Source organism: Cyanistes caeruleus, chromosome 1 (assembly GCF_971803275.1).
Source record: "Cyanistes caeruleus chromosome 1, bCyaCae1.hap1.1, whole genome shotgun sequence".
Taxonomy (NCBI): domain Eukaryota; kingdom Metazoa; phylum Chordata; class Aves; order Passeriformes; family Paridae; genus Cyanistes; species Cyanistes caeruleus.
Genome location: NC_141701.1, coordinates 45,473,371 through 45,490,183, shown reverse-complemented (window position 1 = coordinate 45,490,183; position 16,813 = coordinate 45,473,371). Strand labels below are relative to the sequence as shown.

Sequence of the window (16,813 nt, the reverse complement as noted above, 5' to 3'; positions counted from 1 at the left end):
ACCAGTTTTCTTCTTGCATGTATTTAGGAAGTTTTATTATGCTATTTTCCTAGCTTGCTGGAATGGGTGAAGAGATCAAAGGAGGACAGTATATAGTAGCCTTGTGTCCCGAAGTGAAATTATGATTTAGTTATTAGCTCTGCTACTCAGAAGCATACATGAACTAATGCAGCATCTATCCACTTTGCCTTATCTATTGTGACAAGCCTCCGGGGGGCTGATCCACATGAAATTCATTTCACATCTCATTCATTGAGTGCCTGGGATTTGAAATACCTTTCTGCTCTTCTAGGTTTCAATAAGCTAGATTGCACAGACCCATTGCTAGCAAAAAGTAAGAAAGTAAATGTCTCTGTAGAGACGGTGCTTTCAAATTTCCTGTGATGACACTGGAGATACGCTGGCATTAATTTCAGGAATTGTGCACACGTGTACCTAGGACAAGGATGACTTAGAGAATAATCATAATTTTCAGACCAATGGAAATATATTTTTATATATTTTACAGTTACTATTGAAGTTTATATCATAGTAAGTAAGAAATATAAAATATTATAGTCAATCTGAGATATTTGACAATAAAAGCTTACCTTTTCCCCTAACATTGACTAAAAAAATCCTCATGCTTCCCTCTAAGAAAGTGGAACTATTAAATATTTGGCAGTTTTTACTCAGTTTCTGTACAAACTTGACTGACAAAAGCAGGGCAAACAAGAGCCCGCTCTTTGTCCAGAACCTTGTTTTTCACATTTCTAAGCAAAAACCTAGGAGAGAAACAACATTGCTAGAAATATTACAGGAATTTCCTTCAATATAAAGAAGCATTATCCACAAAGCCAATTGCCCTCCTCTTTTTATTGCTCCTCAAAATGACCAAAACTGTTCATACTGCTGGGACACACAAACCAGCATCTCCAGCAGCCTGTAGACCTAAAGGAAACAGAGAAATAATAGTGTTTCTTGCTGCACAAACTAATGATTATTGTAAGTCAAAGTGTGAGCTACTGTATTTTTTATGCAGAATACTAAATCCTCGTGTCAGCTACGACAAGACTTAGTCCTAGGGACCTCACCTATGAAAGGATATACACCCAGAAAGAGACTGAGATGAACACTCAGTTTGCCTTCATGCAAGAAGCCAATGTATTTTTCAGATTGCCTGTGTGTTTTCTCCATTAGAATTGTCTTCAGGAGCAGGGGTAGAACCCAAATCACCCCATGCTGGGGCTCACATTACAAGACTAAAGGATCAGATTTACGCTTGGCTTTGCTAGCTCAATGAATCTCTCAAAAGAAATTCACTTATTGGGTTCAGTTATCTTATGAGAAACAAACACCAAAAATACAAAAGGGATGACTGAAAGCCTGCAGCCTTCCATGCCAAGAGCTCTAACAAAGTCTCAGTGTTTTCAGCTGAGGGGCCTACAGGATCCAGCTGAGTTACATGGGATAAAGAAGGGAATTTAATACCACTGGATCATGAGACTAATAAAGGATTGCAGTGACAGTCAGTGTGAAGAAGAAAGCAGATTTGATTCTCTGTTACCAGGTTTTCCTTTTACATCCTCAGCCTGAATATTTGTTCATGGGATGTAAAAAGGAGGAGATTTCAAGGTTTAGTGTGTAATTATCTGCAACCCACGAGAAAGACATGCGCATGCAAAAATGTGTGCAGCCAACTCCTCAACTGTGAATACTTCTCATACAAACTCTTCTGAGGTGATGCCCTCCTTCTTTCCTTGTCTGCTGGGAAAAGGAAAGCCCCTGTAGGGGCCAGGCTGTGAGTATGTGTGCAGAAATGGGGAGAGGCAGCTCCTCAGGAAGAGCTGAGCCTGCTCCATGATCCTCACTCGGGTCTGTCTCCTTGTCCCTTGAAATTATCCTGGGTGCTCAACTGCTACCTGAGGAGAGGTGTAGAGGGAAATCAAGACCAGAGTCCTTCTTCCCTTAGTAAACCAGACCACAAGAAACCCTTAAGGCACCATACAGTAAAATAAGCAAATTCCTTTCAGTGAAGTCACTTCCTTCAGCTGGGTAATCAGTGCTCAAACTAAACCTGAAGATAACAGTACCACAGCTGGAGAAATGTGAATTCACTGATGAGGTATTCTAGAATCATAAAAATAAAACATATTCTGAAAATTTTCTAAATTCTCATGAAACAAAATTGGGAACCAAATTTTTACTTAATTCTTCCTTAATTTCAATACTAATAATTTGTTAATTCCTCCTAGGCAACTCTCTAGGCAATATGCTGCAATATGTTTAGTTTTAGCATCCACAATATCTCTAATAATGTGTCTGATTGTTAATACAAGTTATCAAAATAATTTTACCAAATTATCAAAATGATTTTAACAAAATCAAACAGAAAATACCAATTTACAACTTCTATCTAAATCAGCATGCACACACAAGTTCTTGGCAGATTTTTCTCATTTGGTGACGTGCACTTTCTTCACTAGTTGCTAAATTACAAAACACACAACACTGGGGAATCTACAAATAAAGAAAGGAATTTAACAAAACCGTGGGATTATCTTTGGATAATGGCCTCCCCACAAGTATCATTTTCTTCTTAAAGCAGCTTCGCACTTCTCAGTCTCTGATGTTTATTCACCCACACACATTCTGTGTGATTTTAGAAATTAGTGGTAGGTCTTGACAAAACTCTTTCTTTTAGGCACTTGTACCAAGAGATTACAGCCTATATCCCTACATCTTGCAGCTACTTTGCTTGAAGTGTTTCTTCTAGTTGCTTTCATGCATACATGGGGCAATATGCACATCACTACATAAAATATTTTTTTCTTTGATGCTGATCTTATGAACTGATTTAAATATTGGTTCCCCTCATAATAATAGAACACATGTCTTGTTTCCTGTACAGTGACTCTATCTTCTTGAAATGGAATTGATTCAACATGGGAGTATAAGCTTTCAAAAGGCTACAGTTAGTGAACTTGGTTTTGAGATGTTTCCTGACAAAATGTGCCTCATCTAAGCAGTTGAAAGCAATTAAATTAACAGTTAACCCAATTATTATTGTTAAAAGTTCTATGTTGCTATTGATGCATGTACAACATAGACATGATTCTTAAAAATACTGTTCTGAAATACTGCATCATATCCTTCAGAATGGGACACAGATAATACACCCTTGCAATACTTTGAATTGGGGTGTATCCGATAATTGGTAATCTTCAACTGTCAGTACAAATCATACAAAAACTTATGCCTACACTGCTTTAAACATCTTACTTAGAAGGTGTGCTGTATCACTTTGCCATAAATTTAGATTCTACATAGATTTTGTGCAAGACAGATCAGCATTTTCATTTCTCTAAATACTGCATATTTACCTTCTGAGATTGTGCTCTGCACCAAATTAGTGAGGCCTTGCTCTGACAAAGATATGCAGTATTAGGGAGCACTGTTTAGAGTGTAAGCAGGTAAAATTAACACTATCCTGAACTTCTCAGTTCTACAATTTTGTTCTTGTGATTTTCTTATGAAAAATGTGTCAGATAAGTCACATCAGTTCCTAGGGCTTTTTTTTCATGTCATGATTTGGTATTTTAGCTTTTTGGGTTTTTTATCCTATTAATTGTAAATATTTGATGAAATATAATTAAGTTAAAACAATGTAATGTTAATTTGGAAATATACTACACAGGGAATAAAGGGGAAAAAAACAGTTGTCATACATCTGTAAATTCAATATTCTAACCATTTAGCAAACCTCTGATTCATAATTTCTTAAAAGCATGAACTTTTCCCTCTGTAGAGGACTGAAAGATATGGAGTTTTTTTCCTCCATCTTGTTCAAAGTACCTGTCTATATAGGAATTAATATTTGTCCCTATTTATCACCAGGATAAACTGCTTTATTTAAGCCCTGCATAAAAATTAAAAATGGAGGCAGTCCACTTCTAAATCACCTGTTACATCACTTCTTAATCACTAAACACACTTGTTGTGTCTGTATACACAGACAAAACTGTGGACACACCAGGTGCACTAAAGCAAATTGAGCTAACACATGAGCTCATCCCAAGCATAATTATAGTCTGGGAAATGAAGGGAAAGAGACCAGCCCTGAGGAGAAGGATTTGGGGTGTTGGTTGATGAGAAGCTCATAAACCTGCCACGTGTGTCTATAGCTAAGAAAGCCAGCTGTGTCCTGGGCTACATCAAGAGAAGCGTGGCCAGCAGGATGAGGGAGGTGATTCTCCTCCTCTACTCTGCTGCTATGAGTCCATAACTGGAGTGCTGCATTCAGCTCTGGGACCACCAGCTGACGAAGATCATGGACCTGCTGGAGTCAGTCCAGAGGAGGCCATGAAGATGATCACAGAGCTGGAGAACCTATCCTATAAAGACAGTCTGAGCTGAGGCTGTTCAGCCTGGAGAAGGCTTCAAGAAGGTCTAAGAACAGCCTTCCAGTGCCTTAAGGGGGATTGCAGGAGAGCTGGAGAGGGACATTTTGCAATGGCATGTAGTGACAGGACAAAAAGGGCTGGCTTTAAATGCAAAAGGGTAGATTTAGATTAGACATTAGAAAGAAATTCTTTACTATGAGGGTGGTCAAATTCTGGTAAAAGTGGCCCAGAGAGGTAATAGATGTAACCTCCCTGGAAGCATTCAGAGTCAGATTGGATAGGCCCCTGAGTAACCTGGTTTAGTTGAAGATGTCCCTGATTATTGAAGGGAAGTTGGACTAGATGATCTTTAAAGGTCTTTTCTAAGTGATCCTATGATTTTGTCCCTCACTGTCAAGTATATGTAAGGGATTTTCTGATGATGCACTTGAGAGTTCAAAATATGCCACCGAGGCTGGCTATGGAGGAACCTGCACCAGCACAACATGAAATGGATGGTGAAACAGCACCTGCCTGGACTGCCAGATTTCTTCTAATGCCATGCCTGCAGTGCAGGCACAACTTTTAAGTCTGTCAACTTGACCAGAACAACAGTGGGGAAGGAAACTCCCCACTGGGGAACACATTTGGAATCAATAAAGAGAACTGCCTCGATCTATTGCAAAGAGCTTGTTAGGGGACTAGCAGGATGATTAGAGCTAGGGACCACCTTTTGTGTGGAGTGTCACAAATGGCTACCAGGCCATCATTCTCAGGGCCTTACTTTGTACTGTGTGTTACCAACTCAGCTGCAGCCAGAGCTGGCCAGCCACGCTGAACGCTGCTGTGGCTCTCCTCCCTCACTGTGGCATCACACCGCTCTCAGCGTGGGCTCTGCGCGCTGACCCCACTCGCACACAGAGACTTGAAAGCAGGTAAAACAAGACACTAGGCTCATATTAGCAGGAGGAGACAGCGTGATCCAAATTATTGTAATGCTTTAACACGTGCTGTCATCCCTAGTCTAAGCTGCAAAGACAAAAAGGCAGACAGTCCTGAACCAAAACGTATGTTCCCTGCTGTACTAGAGCTGCAGCAGAGATGTGAATGTGTTTGTCTTCAACTTAACAATACCCCAGAGGGCAGTTTTGTATTCAACACTGCAAACTATCAGCATAACCAATGCTTTTCCACTTTAGCATTACAGAATTCCTTCAAAGTCTGCTCTGTTTCCCAAATTTCCAGTGTGGTCAGCTGCTCAGAGTTAGCACCTTGAAAAAACAGATCCCAAAATTATTGATATTCTGTCCTTTTATTCCTTTTTTTTTTTTTCAGATTTAAATATACTTGAGGCATAGTTTGGCCAGGGAAGTTTAATTAGCTAAGACCACAAATTAACTGTTCAGATTAAATTGCTTCTATATATGTAGCACTGCAATATTTATTTATAAAGTAATCATTATTCAATTTTTGAGATAAAAGCATTTAGACTAAAAGCACTATTATGGTTCAAATGCATATTTATGTATTTCAAAACCCCAAACCCCAAACTTCCAACTATGATGAGAAAATGTTTAAACTCAGAGTAAGACTCAAAACAAAGGAAATAAATAAAACATTAAGGTTGAATATACAGACATGAGATTGTGAGCTTCTTGCAACTAAGGCTTTCTTCCTTATGAAGTCTCTATTGAAGTGTCTAACAGACAGTGGATATCACTTAGTAATTATCCTCTTAATGTAAAACTTTCACATCACGTTTTCTGTGGGTTTGTTTCTTGTATTTCTTATCAAATCACACTTTTGGAATGATTTTTATCAGGCCCTGGGGACTGTAAGGGAGCCCAGGAGCAATTCAAGTTTTTAAATATTTAGGGAGGTTTTGATGCAAAGCCACTGAAATACATGTATAGCAAATGCTAAACAAGGTTTTTCTTTGATCTATATAACTTGTGGCACAAACATCACTGGTCTTTTCTCATATAATAATATTTCTTGGAATTTTCTTACTGCACTTCACATTTTTTCTTGCTCAACATGCCTTGAGGATTCCCTCTATGTTTTTTCCTGACTCCTACAAAAATATGAAAAGTTTCCATTTACATGGATTAGTGCTCTACAGGTCTTCTCTATCCTTCTCAAAAATGTGACTGTATAAGGACTAAGTATTTTGGGAATCTATCTCCCAAAGAATTATAGACAAATTAGGCATTTAACTATTTTGAGAATCTTGGCCCAAATCACAGTGCTTTTCCAAGGTGCTTTTTGATGCTGACTTCTAGTAAAGGCTGTGGAGAACCCTCATTTCAGTATGAGAGGAAGTTCTTAAAGACAAAACACAACTCAGGAAATTCCCAAGAGTCTGTAGATTATGACATGGTTTTTGTCTTGGTGTATAACTCGCCACATTCATAGCTGCAGAACCTCCTAAGTTGAGATGGCCTTTAGCTTCAGCAGATGTCTCTGGCTTTCTGATTTTTCTTGATCTCCTCTCATTTAATGCAGTCTTCTCTTTGTGCTCAGAATGTCAACTGGGTGACACAAATCCATATATTCTGTTACATATTTCAGAATACCTAAAAAAACCCATGTCATCGATATTAGATTGTAAAGAAGCAATTTGCTTAATAAGCAATACAGACAGTCAAGACTGTAATTTTTGCAACAGGCTTCATACAGTGTCTCAGGTTTCTCTGAAATTCCTCAGAAATGGCTGGAGACTGTCAACCTTCTGAATATTTGACTCAGATTTCACCTACATATACACACATTTCATCATCTGAAGTGTGAGCCTTGCAAGAGCTGGAAACCAACCAGCTGTAAATCACATTGATGCTAAAAAGAAGGAAAAATCTCATTCCCTGCCTTCACAGTAAGGTACAGGAAGAAGAAAAAACTAAGAAAAAATTTGGCCACAGTTGTATGTTTTAGAAAAACCCAAAGAAACAAAAAAACAACCTCCAGGGGCTATGCATTCTTTATTCTAGGTTTTTAAACTGAGGACATTTGCAGTCAGTGTTGACACCCTGTCCAAGGAACCTTGAAAGGCCATAGAAAAAGGAGAGGCCAGGCTACAGATAATCCTGAACAGTCACTCATGCTATTAACCTTGCCTTCACAAGTAAAGACAAGTGCAAGTAATACTGTGCTCCTTGCAAGCTCAAATGCTTTCTCCTAAGAGCAGCAGTGACAGGTGGAGGTATGTAAGAGGCAACTGTGGAAAAGCGAGCAGGACTCAGTTTTGCATAGGCCATAGCTACATTTTAGATTTCTGGAAGCATGAATTTTGGTAAAACATCTTGGCCATTACAGTTCTATATTATAATTCTGATTATACTGTAAATTCCATTAAATGAATATCTGCTAGCAAACACATTGAAAAGATGCAAGAGTGCACTGGGAATAACTCCCAATGCATTCACCAAAGTTATTTCATGAGAGTCCAGAATACCCCATTAGCAAAATCAGGTCAGTGAGCATCAGTTTCTCCTGTAAGACATTTCTGACCAGAAAGAATTTATGGTGCAGTGGTCATGTTTTTAGTATCTGACCTTTTAGGCCATGCAGAGGAAAATCAGTGGACACATTATACTACCAAATAGGAAATCCTGCTGAAAACCTAAACCAGGAAAAACTTAACTCCTCAAAGAACTTGCCCACATGTTGTCTTAAAGAATTTAGCTTTTCTTTTGAAAATGGGGATCCTGTAGAGAAATACCTATGTCATATGTGAACATGCCAACCTGACCAAAATATCAGTGATTTGTACAAGACTGCAAAAAAGATGGGATATGTTGCATTATTGGCTCAAGCAGCTTCTAGAACAATCAAACATTACACATGGTTTGTGGGGAAAGCATGAAAACTTCCAAAGACTGTCAGTTTGACCCCCAGTCACTCTTATACTTCAGAAAAGCTTAGCATGATGATAAATGCTCAAACTGAGAACTGCTGCACACAGTGTCTGTCTTAAACTGCTGATAATCTTGGATTACTTTTCAGATCTTCCCTGGTTTAGCAGCTTCTGTCAAGATGTAAATAAAGAAGAACATGTGACATTCCCTCAACCAGTCATGAAGAAGTCACTTGTTCACTGACTAGCTGGCAGGTATTCATGGCAAGGCTGTTCAGTCACTGGAATTTTTGCCTGTTGCCTAAGTGACCAGTAATCCACTCAAAGAATGACAGAGTTGCTGAGATGACAAGGGACAGTGTCTAGGAATGAGAAATATTTGACAGTGGAAAAATACGTGTTTTTAGTGATGTTTTCATAATGTTTTCATTTTTCCGAAGAGAGCTGAAATTGCAGAAGGCAGACTGAGATCACTAAAACTCTTTTGCACATGGATTAACTTGTAATTCACTTACTCATATGCATGTGGGAATACAGATTCTCAGACCAACTTCCTTCAGCAATAATGCGGTTTATGCTTCTGCTCTTGTGTTCTAATAAAAGTCACGAGATTAAAAATTCTCCCTAGTGACTTCCATCCAGACCTGAAATGTAAGAAAACGGATCATATATGGTACCTAGAAACCACAGCAACTGCATTTTTATAAAAAAAGCAAGAGATCAGTTGTAATGTGACGTGGTTTCTCATGGGATATACTAATCCTGCTCAGAAGAATTAGCTCACTTGGCTCAATTGCTCCTTCGGGGCTTACAAATAATGCATGTTCGAGTGATACATATTTGCATGGTATCAAGAACAGTGTCATTTATGCTTTAAGGTGCCCCATAATATAAACTCTAGTTATAGAGAAAATTCTAATCTCATTAACATAGCCTTATACTAAAGCAGTTTTACAGGAGAAGCAGTAAACTTCATTATTTTTTTAGTGTTTATACACTTTCTGGTCCTGGATCATAAGAATAAATATAGACATTGAAGTTATGTAAATCATGAGACACAGAGGCTACGGCAAAGCCCTGCTCTTCAAGGTGCTTAGGCTTTGTTCTCTCTGTCCTGTCTAACCAGCTAATTCTTGTTAATCATGCAGGTCTGTATTGGTTTTGCATGGCCTGGTTTTAGGTAGCAGGGAGGCTGCAGAGGTGGCTTCTGTGAGGAGCTGCTGGAAGCTTCCACCATGTCCAGCAAAGCCACTCTCTGATGGCCTTGATCCCTGAAGATGGACACGCTGCTGGCCAAAACTGAGCCAATGAGAGAGGTTGGTAGTGCCTCTGTGATAACATATGTAAGATGAATATCAAAACAAATTCAAGGGGTTTTACTTCTTGTCAGAGAAAAGGAGGAGGTGAGAACATGTGAGTCACCAAAGTCAGTGTTGAAGGAGGGGCAGGAGGTGCTCCAGGCATTGGAGCAAAGATTCCTCTGCAGGCCATGGTGAGGACAATGGTGGAACAGCCCTGCAGCCCTTGGGTCCTGTGGGAGGGACCCCACAGCCTTAGAGGGGAAGGACTCCTTTCCTGGAGGAGCAGAAGAAAATCTCAGTGGATGAACTGGCCAAAACCCCCCTGCCCTGTCTCTCTGCTCTATTGGTGAGAAGGAGGAAGAGGCTGGAAGGAGAAAAGGGGTTTTAAGGGCTTATTTTGCTTCTCATTATTCTCCTCTGATTCTCTTAGTAGTAAATTCACTTTGTAACTTCAGTTGAACATTTTGCCCTTGAAGCATTTTCTCACACTCCTTTTCTCACTCATGGAGCCTTCTTTAATTTTTTCCTCTCCCCTACCCAGCTGTGGCAGGGGAAGGTGAGAGAATGACTCTCGTGGGTGCCTAGTGTTGAGCCAGTGTCAAACCATGACAAGGTCTTCACCCTCTCACTTTCAGGGTGGCATCCTACCCATGTCTCAGTGCCTCCACTGCTCCTACTCCTTGGGAAGTCCCTGTTAGGTGAGCAGTCCCATAAATCCCAGTAATAAGAGAAACTAACCCGTGTGAGCCAGAGAGTCAGAGCAGGCCCTGAGGAAGGGAAGAATATCATTATCTCTCATTGGCCTGCTGCTGCTCTGACAGCTGCAGATCTGAGCATTACTATGTGAGGCCACGTGAAAAACAGAGTGAGGGACACACACACACACACAGAGTGTATTTCATGAGATACCGGGAAGAACAAGACAGAGGAGATAATCTCATTATTTAGGGAAGATAAGACAGGCTGTTTAAAACAATATAATGTTATCTACTTTAAATAACGAGTACTAACACACAATTTAACAAGCATTGCTTACTCTAGGAAGCTTAATTACTCTTCAAAATGCATTCAATACAAAATTTCTCAAGCTGATTGCTTCTGCTGAATGTCAATGCATAATGTCCTAGCCACTTCAGTAGAAACTGCTATGTAGCAGCCAAATTTTCTTCTGCTCCATAAGTGACATGTCATGAAAAATTATTTAATGAGCTGCTGCATTCTGCATCTGTGTAAATAACTTTCATGTAAACATGCATTACGGATGATCAATGTGGCTTCCCCAGTGCTGAGAACAGTCAGCAGTTATGGCTGTGTGAAGTGCCTCAGGGCGTTGTGGGAAGGTGGAGATTTAGAGCTGATTCTGCAGCAGTTTCTATTGATTAAAGCTTGGCTTGCTACAGACCCTCTCTCCCTATCCTTCAAGACATCCTTTCATATCTCCTTTCTTCAGTCACCAGTGAGGCTTTGATCCTCACCCACCTTTTGGGACAGCATTGTTCCTGGCACCTGTGGTTCAGGGATCTGCAGCTCCCGTGTAACTCACACCACAGAGGAGACATCACCACGTGTAGGGACGGTCAGGGAAGCACAGTAGGGACAAGACAGAATAGGCAAAACCCAGGCAAAGAAATACGGAGAAATATTAAGAAAGATGATTCTAGGAGACGTGGCTGAGGCTGGTGGTACTGCCAGCAAAATCTCTCAGGTACCAGTCTAGAGCACTGGGGGATGTTTCTGTGAACCTCCCAGGGCACTCAGGGAGGGTCAGGGAGGATTTGTGTGGTACCTGAAGCAGGTGGCAGGGTGTGAGAGGGAGGTGGCACAGAGGAGCAGTGTGTACCCGCTACCGAGGGTGGCAAATGGGGCAGAAAGCAACATGGAAACATGGAAAAGAGAAGATATTTCTGATCTTCTTCTGCCCTTCCTTATCACAGTCCAATGTATGTTTTTCAATGTTTGCAATTTTTTCAAAGAAGTCTTGTCTCTCATTTCTAGTTGGTCATATAACTGACATATATATTACATATATATATATATATGTACTATGTATACTATTATATTTTACATAATACATATTTCTCTTATTTTAGGAATGGAAATGCATCCTCAGATCTTGCCTTGGCATGATATGCAGGAGCAGTTTTCCCATGCAAGGCTGCATCCAGCTTTCACAGTGTGTGTACTTTTGATGTTGCTGCTGGTAAAAAATAACTAAATTCAATTTATTAATGTCCAGTTTGGTCTTCTAAACAAAATTGCTTTGCAATACTTGAAAAACCAAACAACGGGGTTCATCTTCATATTAAATCATTTGGTCTCAACAGATATTGCAGAAAATTAGGTGTTCATACTTCTGTCCACTGGCACTGTATCACTATGTTTGCCAATGTCATGCTTCTGCATATTGCACCTAATTGTGTGTACCATCAAGACATTTAAGATGCAGGATTGTCAGTACTGCCATGAACTGAGCTGCCTCAGATTATGTTCTGATGACTCTTGAGAGAAAAGAGAAGACTAAAGAATTTTTGGAAGGCTGTGGATTACTTTCAAGGCATTAGCTGTTGAACACATAGATTTTCACTGCAGGCAGACACATTACCAACCTTTTGAAAAAGGCTTAATATGACCACATTAAAAGCCCCATATTTTAAAGAGGAATTTACAGCATGAACAGGAGTCTGCTAAAATGAAAATATTTGGGTTTTGCAGAGGTCATTGTAGTAACTGCTTTCAGCTGGGACTCATGGTTTTTGAGTCCTTTGAACTGCCTCAGCTAAATCACTGAAATAGAGAAATCTGAGCATGAGACACTTTGAAAATCTTTGCCTACTCTTGAGGGGGAAAAATACAACCCAAAATAATATCTTGAGTCCTGCTACTGATATTAAGAAACAAAGTTAATCCTGTTTGTGCCTGAAGTTTGCAGTGAGAATGTCTCACTAATGGCTAAGGTGGCCATCAAGATGTATTCTGAGGTGTGGACTTTCAAAACTATATCCCCCACTTTTCTTCCTGCAAGAAGTATATTTCAGTCTCTAAATTGTTAAAAAGCAAATGTATTTGAAAAAATCAGTACAACAGACAACATCTATGTCAGGAAAAGCAATAGGATGTTGGTTTTGGAGTCTGACCTCATCTTAAACTTCCCTAGAAAGAAGAAAGAACAAATTGTCTTTCCCCAGGGCTCTGCTCCTAAGGTCCAGGTGATGCCCAGCTGGAGAGGGGACCTGTCAGAAGGTAATGGTTAGCAGGAAGTTTGCTCCCCAGCTCTGTCATCTGCCCAGCAAAGTTTGCAGTAATTGCAAACTATGTTTCTGAAAAGGTTTCTTCTATTGTGCTTGTCACAACTCTTGACATGTTAAGTAGGACAAAGACCAGGACAAACATGACATATACCCTAAGGACAAGTAGCTGTCCGATTTTCCTCCAGCTGGCTACAATCCCAAATTCTCAGCAGATGACACATGCACCACATATCCTCCAGTATCACAAACCCCAATGAGTCTGTCATTCATGCAGCAATTACAATGTTAGGTAAAGCTAAAAGAAGGAATCTAGGACTGTGAGGCATGAACAAATGACAAACTGAAGAAATTTGGAGTTGGATAACATGCCAAGCACTCAGTTCGGAAATCAAAACAAAATTAATTTCTATATCTTCATTACTTGTGACAACAGCCTCGCTACAGCTCAACTCGCTGGCTGAAAACCCGCTGCTGCCACCCGGTGTTACTCTGCCAGCATCGGCCTGCATTTACTGGGAGCAAGGAATGGTCATGGCCTGCAGTTCCAGGTGTCCCAAGACAGGTGTTTATGGCTTCTGACAGAGGAGAATAGAGAAAACGGCAATGTATGTACATATTCTTGTGTGTGCATATTGATCCCAGTTATCTAAGGCATCGTGTTGGCGTGATCTTAAAAAAAATGAAAAATGGTGGGAAAGAATAGGAAATAACTGTGGTTGTTCAGTTATTGTCTGTATGAAGCAATTGGTAGACAGACTATTTTATTTGATTTGGAATCACATGCAAGTATATTAAATCCCCAGGAAATGAGTGAAGAGCAGGTGACTAGCAATATCATACCTCTTTTCATTTAAATAATCCACTTTCTTTCAAGTTTCATTTCATGAATTTTCTTCAGTGGTGCTGCTTTGCTAAGCAAAACCTAATGCATTTGTTACAGCCCAGGGAATGAGCTGCAGGTTGAAAGGTAGATTGAGAAGAAAAGCATACATTCATTGTGATTTTCCAGGTGATCAGTAATATTCAGGAGTCTAACTTGCTTTGCACTCCAAATTGATTGTTTTACCCAAGATAATTAAAGCCTACATTCTCTGAGTGCAGCAGCTGCTTGTGAATGTCAATGTTTTGGCCAGAAGCCTTTTCTCAAGACAATTCAAAATGCAGTATTGTTAATATGCTGTCCTGTGGGGAGCATGTTGTGACTGAGAGGCTTCTGCTCATCAGACTATACTCATTCTATTCATTTTTGCACTGAGTTATTCTTCTGTGACAGGTAGGGTTTCATTTTGTTCAGAGGAAATCGAGCTAAACATTGTTTTGTATCACATCCTCTTGAGAAGGAGCAATGTAGGAATGCAAAAATAGGGAGCAGAAATTTAGCTCTGTAGTGTTACTGGGCTTTTCTTGCATGAAATAATAGATCTGTTTGATTGCTAGAACATAAGGCAGGTTCCAACAGAAACCTCCATCATTCTTAGGAATGACACAGCATGTAGGTTGGGAAAAAATTAAAAACAAATAGCAAGATAATTTATACTGTATAAGATACTTCCAATCCCTGGACTTTCCCAAGCCTATCATGAAATTTGCCAAAACCACAGCCAAAAAAGTAGAAATGGCTTGGGTGAAATTCCTCCAGCTGGCTAAACCAAACTGTTCCCTTCTAGCTCTGTCATCCGAATTGTTGATTCTGCTTCCCCTTGCACTGACCCCAATGATGGGTCCATCCTCTGCAGAGTCAGTTCAACCCACTAGAATGGCAAAAATCCACTCACTAGTCTATTATGTTGTCTTTAGCCAGATGCACTGGCTCACAGCAGGGCTAGTTAAGCCTTGTAGATGGCAGAAAGAAAACAAGAGGAGTAGGAAGATTGGAGGAGAGGATCAAGTACCCCTGCTACAGAACTCCAGTCATGCAACTCGTCACTATCAGTGCTTTGCTTACAAACAGCCTTATTAATTTTTAGGTAGAATTTTTGAGACTGCATCTTTAATAAAGATGTCTTCATTAAACAGCAACAAGACCTTTATTCTGGGGAGAAAGTTACAGAAGAGTAGGCTGTCAACACAAACTTACATTTGGCTCTGGACTCTGAGCAGAGATTGACAGCCACACCAAAGAAATGGGGACATATTCACTGATGTTGGTGTGATTGGAGGTGATTATCAGCTCTCACAGCAGGGAGTGTGTTTAATTTTTCAGGAGATATTTTGACCTTGCCAGTTAAGAAATAACTCAAGGAACATATCTGCTTATGAAAGCTTACATAAGCATATCCACCCATGCAGCTCCTGAATGGTAACAAGGCATTTCCAGCTGCACATCCTTCTCCTATCTTGACAGGAAGGAAAGGATTATCAGCCCTTGGTGAACACTGATTTTATCTTTTTTCAGCTATTGACTAGTGAATTCAAATCATCATCTTGAGACACAGAATCATATGTCTCATACTTGAGAGACACCTGGACTCATTTTCTTCAACCCTCTTTGAGCAAAGCTAATATGAATCCTGATTTCCTAGGATAGTATTAGGTGAGATGGAGCAAAACAAGGAATAGGCCCTAGGAAAAGAGATATTGACACAGAAAGGTCCCAATACTTTGTAAAGGCAGCATCCAGGTCACCAGAGTGTTGTCTGAGCCACATCTGGACATGGATGACAAAGAGAACCCCAGGTTATTCAAGAACTCACCTACATGTCCTGCTAGCCTAACAGTGAGGGGAGTTCCAACAGTGACTGAGAAGGAGGGTGACCTTTCTCCTTCTTCATCTCATATTGTAGCCAACCCTGACACTGAGTCCTGTGTCTGGTTTTGGGCCCCTCATTTCAAGAAGGACATTGAGGTGCTGCAGTGTGTCATGAGAAGGGCAACAGAGCTGGGGAAGGGTCTGGAGCACGAGTCCTGTGAGGAGTGCCTGAGGGAGCTGTGGTTGTTTAGCCTGGAGGAAAAGGGGCTCAGGGGAGATCTTACTGCTCTCTACAACTACCTGGAAGGAGAGTGTAGCCAGGTGGGTGTTTGCCTCTTCTCCCAGGCAACAGGTGACAACACATAGCCTCAGGCTGCACCGGGAAGGTTTGGATTAGACATCAGGAGGAATTTTGTCATAGAAAGCATTATGCAACATTGGAAACAGGGCGGTGGTGGAGTCACCAGACCAGGAGGTGTTCAAGAAACAAGTGAATGTGACACTTAGTGCTATGGTTTACTTGACAAGATGGTGCTTGGTCAAAGGTTGGACTCAGTCTTGGAGGTCTTTCCAACCTTAATGATTCTATGATCAAATCCATGAATGGAATTCAAGCAACTTCTTGTAGCAGTTAAATCAGAGATCCCATATACCCCAGAAGAAACAGCTGAGGCTCAATGTTCCTGTTAAGCTTACAGTGACAAGTCAATCCTCCTTCGTGCTCCTCCTTCCTCTCAAAACTCTGAAAATTTAATGTTTGAATTGAGGCTCCAGTATTTCTGTAGAGAAGGGAGCTTCAAAGCAACATGAATACAGCATGCAGGAAAGTCAATAAACATGTGTGATAGAAAGTGAAAACACTGACAACACAGAGACAGGAGAACTATAAGAAAGGACACCTTTATGTCCAAGTGTAAATAGTAAAATATGGGTCAATTTTCAGGTAAAAATGATCGGAGTTATGTCGGAATGCTATTAATAAATATCAAAATGTTTTACAAAGACCTGTTTATTATCAGTTCCTTCTTTTGTTTTATGTAGGAGAAAACTGAAACCTAGATCTCTGTATCTTTCCTGGTGCCCCCGTGATTAGTGCTAACAGTGTGAATTCTGAAATCTGAGCACTTGAAAGACTAAAGGAAATGTCTTAGAAAACTCCCTTATTTCAACCAGTTCTGCAAGAGTACATCCTGGATTTAACAAGCTCCCGTTCTGTTTCCCTGTCTCATGTCCCAGCCTTCATTCATTTTGCAAGTCCTTTGGTAATACTATTTCTATAGAAGCTTTGGCTCTTCTGAAATAAAATGAAAAGCTGCTTCTTCATGGCAAGTTAGCTCTATCAGAGAAGAAAAAAAAAAATC

General features: G+C 40.2%; 1 long non-coding RNA gene across 1 annotated transcript; it reads right to left on the bottom strand.

Annotated features, from left to right (window-relative positions):
- Positions 1-6,724: 6,724 nt before the first annotated feature.
- On the bottom strand, positions 6,725-15,767 carry LOC111925022 (uncharacterized). Its single transcript, XR_002862013.2, has 3 exons — positions 15,457-15,767; positions 8,730-8,858; positions 6,725-6,937 (listed from the first exon to the last, which is right to left on the bottom strand). It is a non-coding gene; the product is annotated as an uncharacterized LOC111925022 (long non-coding RNA).
- Between the last annotated feature and the right edge of the window lie 1,046 nt (positions 15,768-16,813).